Source organism: Pleurodeles waltl, chromosome 1_2 (assembly GCF_031143425.1).
Source record: "Pleurodeles waltl isolate 20211129_DDA chromosome 1_2, aPleWal1.hap1.20221129, whole genome shotgun sequence".
NCBI classification, from domain to species: Eukaryota; Metazoa; Chordata; class Amphibia; order Caudata; family Salamandridae; genus Pleurodeles; species Pleurodeles waltl.
In genome coordinates this window covers 452524445-452537130 of record NC_090437.1, presented here as the reverse complement: position 1 = coordinate 452537130, position 12686 = coordinate 452524445, and positions in this window count along the sequence as shown.

The following is a 12686-nucleotide window of genomic DNA, read 5'->3' as shown; positions in this document are numbered from 1 at the left end:
GTCATCTTGATCCAGGCGTGCAGAGCTGCTGTCATCACGGTGGGCCTTTTCTGGGGGGACTGGATATGTCTGGCACCTCCTGTCTGGTGACGTTGGGTAGGGGTCCTGTTGGGGTGTAAATGCATAGTTATTGTATCTGTGTGTGCCATCTTGGGCAATGGGTGAGTTACCCTCTACTCCTGTGCTTGCATTATTGCTGTGGCCCTTGTGTGATTGGTGATTTTGGGGCATGAGTGAGTCTCTCTACTGGACATGCTTTGGTGATGGGTGTCCATGCATTGGTGTTACAAGGATGGTTGGATTTTGGGATGTGTGGGTTGTGTTAGTGGGGTATCTGTGGGTTGTTGGGGTGATAGGTGTGAGGGTGGGAGTATGTGATGGCATGCAGGTGGGGTGGGGGATAAAGTAGTAAAGATTTGACTTACCAGAGTCCAGTCCTCCTGCTACTCCTGGCCCTCAGGATGCATTATTGCCAAGACTTGCTCCTCCCATGTTGTTAGTTGTGGGGGAGCCGGGGGGGGGTCCACCACCAGTCCTCTGTACAGCAATCTGGTGTCTGGATACCACAGAACGTACCTTCCCCCGTAGGTCGTTCCACCTCTTCCTGATGTCATCCTGTGTTCTTGGATGCTGTCCCACTGTGGTGACCCTGTCGACAAATCTCCGCCATAGCTCCATCTTCCTTGCAATGGATGTCTGCTGCACCTGTGATCTGAATAGCTGTAACTCTACCCGGACGATTTCTTCCACCATGACCCTGAGCTCCTCCTCAGAGAACCTGGGGTGTCTTTGAGGTGTCATGATGTGGTGTGGGTGATGTGTGAGGTGGTGCCTGTTGTGATGTGTGAGGGGATGTGTTGGGGTGTGTTGTCTGAGGTGCGTGGATGTTGTATAAGTGATGGTGTTGTGGGTCTGTGCATGCTGGTGTTGTGTTAGGTAGTCTCTCTGGCCTTCTTTCTGAATTTTGTTTGTAAAGGTTTGTGGGTGATGTGGTTGTGTGCTTTACATTGGATTGGGTGTGTGGGTGTGGTGTGTGTATGTGTGTCAGGTGTGTGTATTTTGAATTGTCCAATGTGGTTGTGTTTTGTAAATGTGTTTGTATTTTAAGCGCAGCGGTGTGTACCACCAATGGATTACCGCGGTTGAAAGACCGCTGCGTTGATTCGTGGGTCGTGATACTGTGGGCGTATTCCTGTTGGCGTGACGGTGTAGGTTTTAGTATCACCAGTTTATCACTGACCTTTAGTGTGGCAGACTTGTGTGGGTGTCTGTATTGTGGCGGATTCCAAGCTGTGAGTCGTAATACCTGTAGCAGAATTCCGCTGCTGCAATGGTATGTTGGCGGTCTTCTGCACAGCGGAAAGCGGGATTTACCGTCAGGGTTGTAATGAGGGCCTTAGTTTCCTAAGTGCGTATGCGGGAATACCCTCCTGAGGGGCGCAAACATCTGGCATAACCCTAGCCGGAACCCCCATAGGCACAGTGATAGTTTGTCATTCTAATTCACCAATATCAGATAGGGGGGATGTATTTTTGGTGGGTATCGTGGAAGCAGGACACAGCCCTAATCTCTGCTATGGATAATTAAAACCCCTAGCTACCGACGGGGTGGTGTCCTGATGCTAGGTGCCATCATAGAAGGTTGCCTGACAGTGAAAATCAACCTCCCCACCATATCCGGGGTTCTACAATTAATCACCATGCTGTCACCCTCCATGGACTTATTTGTAGGTCCAATCCACTCAACTCTTCGCACAAATAGTGTATTCCTAGATTCCATGGGGAGAAAAGTAGTGTTTTGGCTCAGCCAGTGACAAACCTTGTTCTGCAGGATTTAAGTTGACTCACCGTGGGGAAACTCAAAAGGGGGAGACACCAACTAATACTGCCACGTATGGGCAGCACTCAGGCAGCAGATTCAGACAGGGCAGTCTTCTGGATGGCGCAAATCGAGCAACCTTACCCCTGTTATTTCTAGGGAACCCCTCTGTGGATTGCTCCTGATTCACCATTTCCCTCCCAACTTCACAAAACAAGGGGTCCCTTATATCACCTATTGAGGAGGCTGCAGCATGAGATTGTGAGGGTTGAACATTTGAAGGAGCTGAAGGCAGAACTCCTGAAAGAGGACGCCCCCCCTCCTTAAACTCTGGATTACTGACAGCTTCTCCCTGCAGGCGACTATCCTCACATCTTCTTTCCTTCAGGACCGGGGACTCATGAGTGATCAAAGCGGGATCTGGCCTATTCAAAGTGGAGATCAATGTCTCCAATTTGGATAACCTTTCCAGGACTGGAGCCAGACACTGCTCGACAATGTTTTTAAATGTATCCAGTACATGATCCCACTCAGGGCTGCCATCTGGGACCCCCACCATGCTGCTGATAAAACCTCTTCTCTCTGGTTGCTTGGGCTGTTGCTTCCCTTTTACTGTCAGAGCACTCTTTTTGGTTATAGATGGGATCTGCACTAAAGAGTCCACCAGCTACTACCTCTCTTGAGTGGGTGTCACCAGGGGGTCCCAAGGGCGACCCTATGAAGTAGTGGAGGGAACGTGAGACCATGGAAGGACCCTCAAGTGGCCTGCCACTTGGACCCTCCCCGGGCTCCAAAGATAACCTCCTTTCAGCCAAATCAATTTCTTTTGCAATCAAGCCAATAGCCCGGGTTAGGAAGGAGTCAATTGTAGATCCCTTTTGATGTTTTGGGGATGCTACTTTACTCTACTGCAGTTTGCGTCTTCCCATATTGTGACCCTAGGGCTCTAAAATCCTCTATACACCTCTATGTAAATAAGAATTAGTTTATGGGGAGGGCAGGCCAACCTATTTGATTATACCTCACAACAAAACATACATGATAAAATTAGGCGGGAGCCAAAACCAAGAGGACAGGCCCAGCCCAGCCTCCTTCATGCTCTGACGGGCGTGGGTGGGCCTGCCGTTGGTCCAGGCTTTGCCCGGGCATGCACTGCACACTTCCCACGCAGCGGTGTGCTCCCTTGCGCTTTACAGCACTCGTTGGAAATGGCAAGTGAGAGCAGGTGATGTCAAAAATGGCCGCCTCCTGGGGCCATAAAGCAGTCTGGGATATGTAGTCCTTTGTAGCAGAGTGTAAAGCTTCCCGCGCAGTGGTGTGCCCCCTCGCGCTTTATAGCCCTAGTTGGAAATGGCAAGTGGGAGCAGGTGATGACAAAAATGGCTGCCTCCTGGGGCCACAAAACAGTCTGGGATATGTAGTCCCTTGTAGTAGAATTTAGCACTTCCTGTGCAGCGGTGTGCCCCCTTGCGCTTTATAGCCCTAGTTCGAAATGGCAACAGGGAGCAGGTGATGTCAAAAATGGCTGCCTCCTGGGGCCACAAAGCAGTCTGGGATACATAGTCCCTTGTAGCACAGTTTAGCGCATCAGGATATACATTTAGAACCAAAAACTATAGGAGGCAGAGAAATATTAATTATTCAGTGCATCAATATCTAATATCACACCATTTACATCAATAATTATTAAATGCCATATGCCCTAATTACTTGTATATCTAAAAAATGCATTTCAGATTACATATTTATTCATGAATGATGAGTGTGTTCACTCCAGGTGCACAAATAATTATTGCCCATTACCGACCCTCATTGGATCAAACATTTAGTAATAAAATGACAACATCTTTGATTCACACTCTTCTATATTCATTGTTCATTATCCCTCAGAGTTTAGTTTCACCCTATTGAGGAACCCTGTGTCTTGGTTATTACACGCTTATTATTCTAGCACACTGATTAAGGCCCTCAAAACAACCCTGGTGGTCAAAGACCACCAGGGCTGTTTCGATGGTTGCACCGCCAACAGGCTGGCAGTGCAATCCTTGGAATTACGACCGCGGCAGCAGCACCGCGGTCGCACCGCCGGGAGTGGCGGTTTACCGCCACGTTGGTCCCAGCAGTTGTAATCATCCAGGGCAGCGCTGCTTGCAGTGCTGCCCAGGGGATTACGAGTCCCCCTCCCGCCAGCCTTTTCATGGCGGTAGGAACCGCCATGAAAAGGCTGGCGGAAAGGGGAGTCGCGGGGCCCCCTGCCACAGCCCCATGGAGCTTTTCACTGTCTGCCTAGCAGACAGTGAAAAGCGCGATGGGTGCAACAGCACCCGTTGCACCGCCACAACACCGACGGCTCCATTTGGAGCTGCCACCCGTGTTGCGTCCGACATCCACCCCGGCCCAGCGGGGATGTTGTAATGGCCACCGCGGAAGTGCGGCCGCATTGGCGGCCGCGCAGCGGTTACAACTTGGCGGGCGGCGATTGCTACCTGCCAAAGTAGTAATGAGGGCCTAAGTGTCCAAACAGAAGACTAAAATACCCTGTATCCTTATGCTATATTCACAATGTACCTTATAGCTGTCCTCCACCCGGAATGAATACAATCAGCCAGTGCAAGTGTCCTTCAAAGACATGGCACAAGTGTGGCACTGCAGGGTCACTGCAAACTTCCTTCAATGACATGGAAAAAGTGTGTCATGTGGCAGCACCATTTGACACCTCCCTTAGTTAAAACGAACAAGCAGCACTTCAGAATTGGTACATGTGTTAGGAACAGTACTGGGGTGTATTACTTCAAGTTAAATTCACACCAATAGCAAGAGTTCCACACACAAAAGAGGTACACCAGCAGGCAAGAGTACATGGTTCCCCCACAGCATTAGAACACACACCAATGCAGTCACGAAAAATGCAAGCTTCCTCACTCCTGTACAGAACATGGAAATCTGTGGCAGTCAAATCCAGCTTGTATACACACTCACAAGCTTTGCAGCATTCGGCAGCAATGTAAGTTCCCCTCACATGCAGCACAAGGATAAGATGGACATCAGCAGTACAAGCTAGGATATCCTCACATACAAAGCAGGTATAACACTGGTAGTGACATCTAAGCCTATTTCAAGCATCTAATACCCAGCCTGAGTGTAAAAGTGGGTGAGTCACTGAAGACTCAAGCTAGATGCTAGGCTATGGTTCAGCTCAAGGTCCTTTTGAAATTTCAAGCCCAAAATGAACAGAGTTTCTTGTGGATTCAATCAATCAATCAATCAATCAATCACAATATTTATAAAGCGCGATACGTAGCCGTAAGGGTTTCAAGGCGCTGTGGGGGGGGGGGCTGCTGCTATTGTTCGGAGAGCCAGGTCTTGAGGAGTCTCCTGAAGGTGAGTAGGTCCTGGCTCTGTCGTAGGGGGGTCGGGAGGGAGTTCCAGGTTTTGGCGGCGAGGTAGGAGAAGGATCTGCCGCTGGATGTCTTGCGTTGGAAGCGGGGAACGATAGCGAGGGAGAGGCTGGCAGAGCGGAGTTGGCGGGAGGGGACGTAGAAGTTGAGTCTGTTGTTCAGGTAGGTGGGTCCGGTGTTGTGGAGTGCCTTGTGAGCGTGGGTGAGGAGCTTGAAGGTGATCCTCTTGTCCACGGGGAGCCAGTGGAGGTCCTTCAGGTGGTGGGAGATGTGGCATCGGCAGGGTACGTCGTGGACCAGTCGGGCGGAGGCGTTTTGGATGCGTTGGAGTCGTCGGATGTCTTTTGCGGGGATGCCTGTGTAGAGTGCGTTGCCGTAGTCTAGTCGGCTACTGACGAGGGCCTGAGTCACTATTTTTCTGGTTTCCGTTGGGATCCATTTGTAGATTCTGCGGAGCATGTGGAGGGTGTTGTAGCAGGAGGAGGAAACTGCGTTGACCTGTTTGGACATGGTGAGGGCGGAGTCGAGGACGAAACCGAGGTTGCGTGCGTGGTTGGCTGGCGTTGGAGGGGGTCCCAGCGCGGTGGGCCACCAGGAGTCGTCCCAGGCCGAGGGGGTGCGTCCGAGGATGAGGACCTCCGTCTTGTCGGAGTTCAATTTCAGGCGGCTATTTCTCATCCACTCGGCGATGGACTTCAATCCCTCGTGGAGGTTGGCTTTGGCGGTGTGAGGGTCTTTGGTGAGGGAGAGGATGAGCTGGGTGTCATCGGCGTAGGTGAGAATGGTGAAGTTGTGCTGACGGGCCAGTTGTGCGAGGGGGGCCATGTAGACGTTGAACAGCTTGGGCTCAGAGAGGAGCCTTGGGGTATGCCGCAGATGATGTTGGTGGCTTCGGAGCGGAAGGGTGAGAGTCGGACTCTCTGGGTTCTGCCGGAGAGGAATGAGGAGATCCATTTGAGGGCTTTTGCCTCCTAGCCATGCTCTAACCTCATGCACCAAGCATGAAAGGTAAAATATTAAACTTTGATGTCAACCAGGAGAAAGAAAAGGACACTAATCTAGTGGCTGAATTACCAAATGTGAGACCAGAAAACCTAGGATCAGATCCGGCTAGGCCACTTGACCAAATTTTGTGACCCTGGGCAATTATTTCATTATATTGTGCTTCCTATTATTTCATTATTGTATGTGAGAAAACCTTGCAACGCAATCAGATGTGTGCTGTACAAACTGTTCTTATGTGTTTGACTTAATGGACTATAATGTTGCACTGTGTAAAATAAGAAGGTAGTCCACTTATAATTTGCACATGACAAATGACTTGCCTCTGAGTGCTTTTGCCGTTCAAGTGGGCTTAGGGGGCATGAAGGTGTCATCACTATCACTTTTAACAAATGCCTATCAATGCAGTGATATAATCAGATGTAGTAAGGTGAAAAGCTGTCAAAGAAATATGGTTTGTTGAATTTTGAAGACCCTTTAACATATTCTTGCATAATATTTGTTACAAGATGTCCATGCCAAATGTTTCTATGGCTCAGCTTGTGACTGGACTCTTAGAGTCAAGACAGGCTCCTGGGGCCAAGACAAACACTCTACATGGCTCTTCCTGTTAACTTGTTGGCTCTGCCACCGCTACTATAGTATTGTGTATAAACGTTCCACCATTCTTAGTATCTCTCTCTAGGGAGCAACATCTTGTGTTCTGAGATTCTGTTCAATTTCCACAGGTCTCAAAAGGTTAACTAGTCATACATTTGGTTTAATATGAAATAATCGTGCATTAAGAAGTTGTTTAAAGTTACCTGCACATTAGATTAGCATAAAATGAAACAAAGAATGCTCAAATCATTAATTTCTCCAGTTTCCAGCACACTGTTTTAAGGAAGCCTGTGTTCTTTTAGTAATAGCCATCGTCTACCTTCCTCCTATCTGGCTGAAGGCACTGATTGCTGTATCTGTCTTGTCTTTCTTCAGTACCCACTCCAGCAGCAAGTGAATAACTTCATCCTTGAGCTCTGCTGGTATCTGGCAGTCAGAGTCGCATGGCGCACTCTGCATTAACAAGAGTGCATGTGCACTGTTCAGCCATTCAGTGTGTGCACAATGAGTCCTTCAAAGTGCCCCTGCAGGTGCTTCAGCAGATTCTATTGCTCAGAATGTGACTCCTGTAGCTGAGAGAATCGGACAGAGCAAACAGGAAGCTCTCAGCGTGCCTGTGGCCCTCGTAGCCAGTGATGCTGGAATAATTATCAGACTAGTGGTGCAGCACATCACTGAACTTAAAGGGAGTTTGAAAAATCCAGGCATCAAACAAAGAATAAGAGGCACAAATGAGCCACACACATTCAGCAGGAGAGTGGAAAAGGTGTAGTATAGCTGATTTTGTATTTGGGAGCACAATGTCACAAATATATTATTAAAGCATGGAGTGATAGCTCCTGTCATTTGCAGACTGCATATTTTCCATTGAAATGATAACTACATTTGCACAGACATGCAATTTTACTGATAAATCTATATAGCGCATAAACTATAATGTGTCAGTGAATATTTGCCTTGATATGTTTTAATGACATTAAAATATTTTTCCATCACAGTTTAAAATTAGAAAACATTGCTCATTTGGGCTTTCCCGTTTATTTATTTTGAAATATACCGTTTAATTATAGGTATATTTATATGTTGTTGTGTGTTAGGAACAAAACAAAGTCATACAGACTTTCCTGTCACACCAGCACGATTTTTACATAGTTCAACTTACAAAATTCACACACTTTGCAGTTAGCAAAATAAAAGTAAACACCAGTCTCCATATCAAAAGAAGAAGCAGCAATTTGACAGAAGATTAGACTGACATTGGACCTCTGTCTTTGAACGTGCAGCAAGTGTTCCAAAATAAAAACAAAATATAAGATCTGCTGCAGTTAGCTTCCCAACTCCAGGATGGTTATTTAAGGGCCCGCCCAAGGGGCTGCTGTATTTGGGCCCCTTCCCAGCTCTAGGTCCTGGTGCATTGCACCAAGTACTCAACTGGTAGGCACGGCCCTGAGCACAGTAGGCAAACATGTCAGTGACAAAGAAAAAGCATTGCCAGTGTGATACACTGTGTCTCACTCAATAAATTGGAAAGCAACATCTGTTACTGGGGTAACAACTGCAGAATTAAGTCTTGTAGCTTGGCCCTAATGGCTATCATTGTGCCAGTTAATATTCCATCAACATGTTGGCATCAAGGAATTGAATACCTCTAGGTTTGATGCCCTGAACCGACATAAATCAAAAATATACCAATTACTTACACACTCTTAGAGGCCAATTGTGCAATTAATAATGTGATGCTAAACGTGTTGGTGTGTTAAGGTACCAGTATGCAATTTGCCCAAGTTCTGCTTAATGTGTTAGCCTGGCAGTGCTGTTCATTGTTTCTACTTTGACAGTGTATGACATCTTCCATAGTATCAATGTATGCACAGCTCATATTCATCTGGCATTTACCACATTGCTTTCTCTGCACCATCATCATGTACATAAAGAATAAATTAGTATGTTACCAAAGCCATTAACACATGTTGCTGCATCAGTTTCTGTGCTGCATATATAGTCTATGGATTTTTGTATAGCGCATGGTCTACCCGAAGGCCCCCTAGAGCTGAAACAGGAACAAACAACAGGCTCATTTCACCTTCAGCACTTGAAGCAGGTGGGTTGTTAAATATCTGCATGCTCTACCTGGGATGTAAGGGGAAACCAATGGTTTCAATAGAGTGGGACCTGAGTTATGATAAGACCTGTGCTGGATGCAAAGTGCTTTAAATTGGATTCGCTAGTCAACTGGCAACCAATAAAGGTCTTTCAAAGCTCGCCTAGCAGATTGCCTCCTTGGGAATCGAGCAGCCACATTCTGAATTGTTTGAAGTTTTTTAACTCAAATCAGGGAAAGCTGAGGTAAAGGGCATTACCATAATCCAAGCGAGAGATGACTAAGACATGGAAAATAAGCCTCCTTGATAAAAAAGGCAGTAGAATTTAAAACCATTCTTAGGAGACTTAGAACACCAAAACAAGTGGCAGATAGTTTGTTTATTTGGTGCTCCATAGTCAGGGTAGAATCCAGCCACACACCCAGACTCTTTATAGCCTCTTTAGAAGGAGGAAGTCCTGTCAAACAGTCAAAATGAAGGGCACATGTCACCCTGCTGACATTATTGCCCAATACCATGACCTCAACCTTATCCTCATTGAGAGTAAGATTACATTTAGCCATCCAGCTAGCAACTTCTTGTAGACAGGGGGAAAAGTTGAAAGAGTAAGAGCTGAAATCAGGAGTAATAGAGATCACCAGCTGGGTGTCATCTGCATATGAAACCAGAGACAACCCAAATGAGTGGACAATTTCAGCCAGGGGGAGCATATAAAGACTGAAAAGAGTGGGACTCAAGGAGGAGCCCTGTGGCACCCCACAACTCAAAGGAAGAGTATCAGGACTGATGGAGCACCTGAAAGGTCCTATTTTCAAAAAATGAAAAAAGCCATTTTAAGGCCAGGCCTTCAATTCCCACTTTAGAAATCCTTTGAATCAGTGTGGAGTGATCGACCGTATCAAAGGCTGCACTTATATCTAATAAAATAATTGCAGTTGCGCCTCCTTGGTCCAAGATGGTTTTTAGTTTCCCAACAATTGCCATCAAATATGTTTCCATACTGTGTTTGAGTCTAAGCCCCAAATGGGTGAGGTGCAGGATATCATGGGACTCCAGGAAGGCAGAAATGTGGTTACTGGCATGTTTCTCCGGAAGTTTAACCAGTCCAGGGAGGAGTGATATATAAGCCTGTAGGTACTGAGGCAGAGTGAGTCAAGTCCTGTTTTTTTAGAAAAGGTTTCATAATTGCAGGTTTCCATACCAGCAGGACTTCTCCACTGAAAAGGAAGAGATTTAGCAACTCAAGCAAAGTTGGGGCAATACAGTTCCAGCCCTGACGGATAATTTGGAGAGAAGCAGGGTCGACAGGGGTGCCTGATTTCACTTTGGCTAAAAGATCCTTCAGCGAGTTCATCATGAGCAAGGGGAAGGTTGTGAGTGGAGATCACAAGGCTTTTTGCCTCAAAAGGACATTCAACATCAGGAAAGGAAAAAGATAAATATATCTAAGACCTTTTTTTGCAAGAATGATGCCAGCTTGTTACTAAATTCAGAGGAGGCTTCTAGAAACATGTCCTCAGTATTAGGTTCAGTGATGGTTTTCAGTATGCGGAATATCGTGCTGGGTGAGTTTGCTGAATGTTCAGTATTCATAGGGAAGTATGTTGATTGAGCAGATTTTACAGCAGCATGATAGCATCTTCGCCTTAGACTAGTCTGCTTTTCTTTGAGCTTGTACTTTAGTGCACCATTGTGGGCCGCACACCAAGGGGGTGATTCTAAGTCCGGCGGGCGGCGGAGGCCGCCCGCCAGACTTCCCCCACCAAAATACCGCTCCGCGGTCGTAAGACCGCTGAGGGTATTTTGGGATTTGCCCTGGGCTGGCGGGCGACCACCAAAAGGCCGCCCGCCAGCCCAGGGCAAATCAACCTTCCCACGAGGACGCCGGCTCAGAATTGAGCCGGCGTAGTGGGAAGGTGCGATGGGTGCAGTGGCACCCGTCACGTATTTCAGTGTCTGCAATGCAGACACTGAAATACTTTGTGGGGCCCTCTTACGGGGGCCCCTGCAGTGCCCATGCCATTAGCATGGGCACTGCAGGGGCCCCCAGGGGCCCCGCGGCACCCCCTACCGCCATCCTGTTCCTGGCGGGAGACCCGCCAGGAACAGGATGGCGGTAGGGGGTGTCAGAATCCCCATGGCGGCGGAGCGCGCTCCGCCGCCATGGAGGATTCTGTAGGGCAGCGGAAAACCAGCGGGAGACCGCCGGTTTTCCTAGTCTGACCGCGGCCGAACCGCCGCGGTCAGAATGCCCTGCGGGGCACCGCCGGTCTGTCGGCGGTGCTCCCTCCGACCCTGGCCCCGGCGGTCTGAGACCGCAGGGGTCAGAATGACCCCCCAAGTGTGGTACATAAGTGCCGATTGCGGGTGTAATGTACACAAGCTAGGAAACCATTATTTCCTGAAAAGAGAAAAGAGAAATATAATTAGGTCTTAGATCATTTTCACCTCACTGTTTGGCGATACGAACGGAAGAGATTCCTATCCGCGTGTCTGTTGTGCTTCAAAAATAACGTTGAATAAATAAATAGGTTTTAAAGGTTCTCTAGAATGAAGACTGGCAGGTAAATACTAAGTACTGACATGGGCAACACACCTTCACACAGGATCGTCAAAATGCAGGGACCCTGTATCGGAGTTGTATAGAACTTCATGTCGGCGACGATAATGGTCTCCCTTGTTTTGGCAGAGTAGCTCACATCGTCTCAGTGAGAACTGCCATGTCAACCAGAGCTCCTTCCCAAAGAACCAGAGAGATTCTTCTTAAGCGAACTCGAGAACGCACCCATGGGTGCAACCAGTGCACGAGTCAGATCTCATGCAGTGTCGTGAAAAAAAAATGGACATATTGTTTATTTAGCTGTTCTAACTGTAACATCACCGTGGAGGTGCCCTGCTGGAAACAATGGACGGAAAGCAGCTTTCACCGACCTCCAACCGTGGCTCGCCAGCTTGGGTACCTAGTACAGATTTGCATGGTTCCAATAAACCGCCCTATCTGAGCATTAAGAATGACGTCCCCAAAGGAGGTGTTGGGGAAGTAGGGTGAGCTCACCAGGCTACAATTCTAACCTTTGGACGGCATTTGGTGTGCATAAAAGGGCTTATAAAAGGACGGTTGCCAGAGAAAAGGTGTTTCCTTTTGGAACAACAACTGGATGTATAAACAATTCACTGCTTAAGACAACAATATGCGGCTTGTCTGTAAATCAACCACAACTCTTTAAAACTGACATATTTTCTGAACAGTGACACATTCCTACTCAGTAGAGGGCAACACATCTTCATAAGCCTGCGATGGAAACCTTGGAATCATTTGGAAAGACATCACTGGACTAACAAAAGCGCTGTGAAGCCACGCAGGTGGCAGACAATGCCCAAACAAATATGTAAAAGAATAAAGAGGGCTCCCACCCTAGAGAAACAAGATTTTCTCTCTGGCATGAGGTCTTCAGTCCTGTACAGTTCAATACAGTCACATGCTTATACAAGAATGCTTTTCTCTGTACCTGCATATATCCTTGTCCCATTCATTTATGCACAGTTGTGTGGACACTCATGAAGCCTAGTGCACGGGAGGAAATAGTTGTTTTTGTGTAAAGCCAGGTCAGCACACCAGTAGTTGTCAAAATGAGTGTAGGGAGATGTTTTAGGACAATTTGCCCAGACTTGACTGGGGTCAGCAGGAGGCTACTCTTCAGTAAAAGAAAGGGATGCAAGAAACTACCTGAGAGGAACACAGTAGTCATTGCCAATAAGGATCTA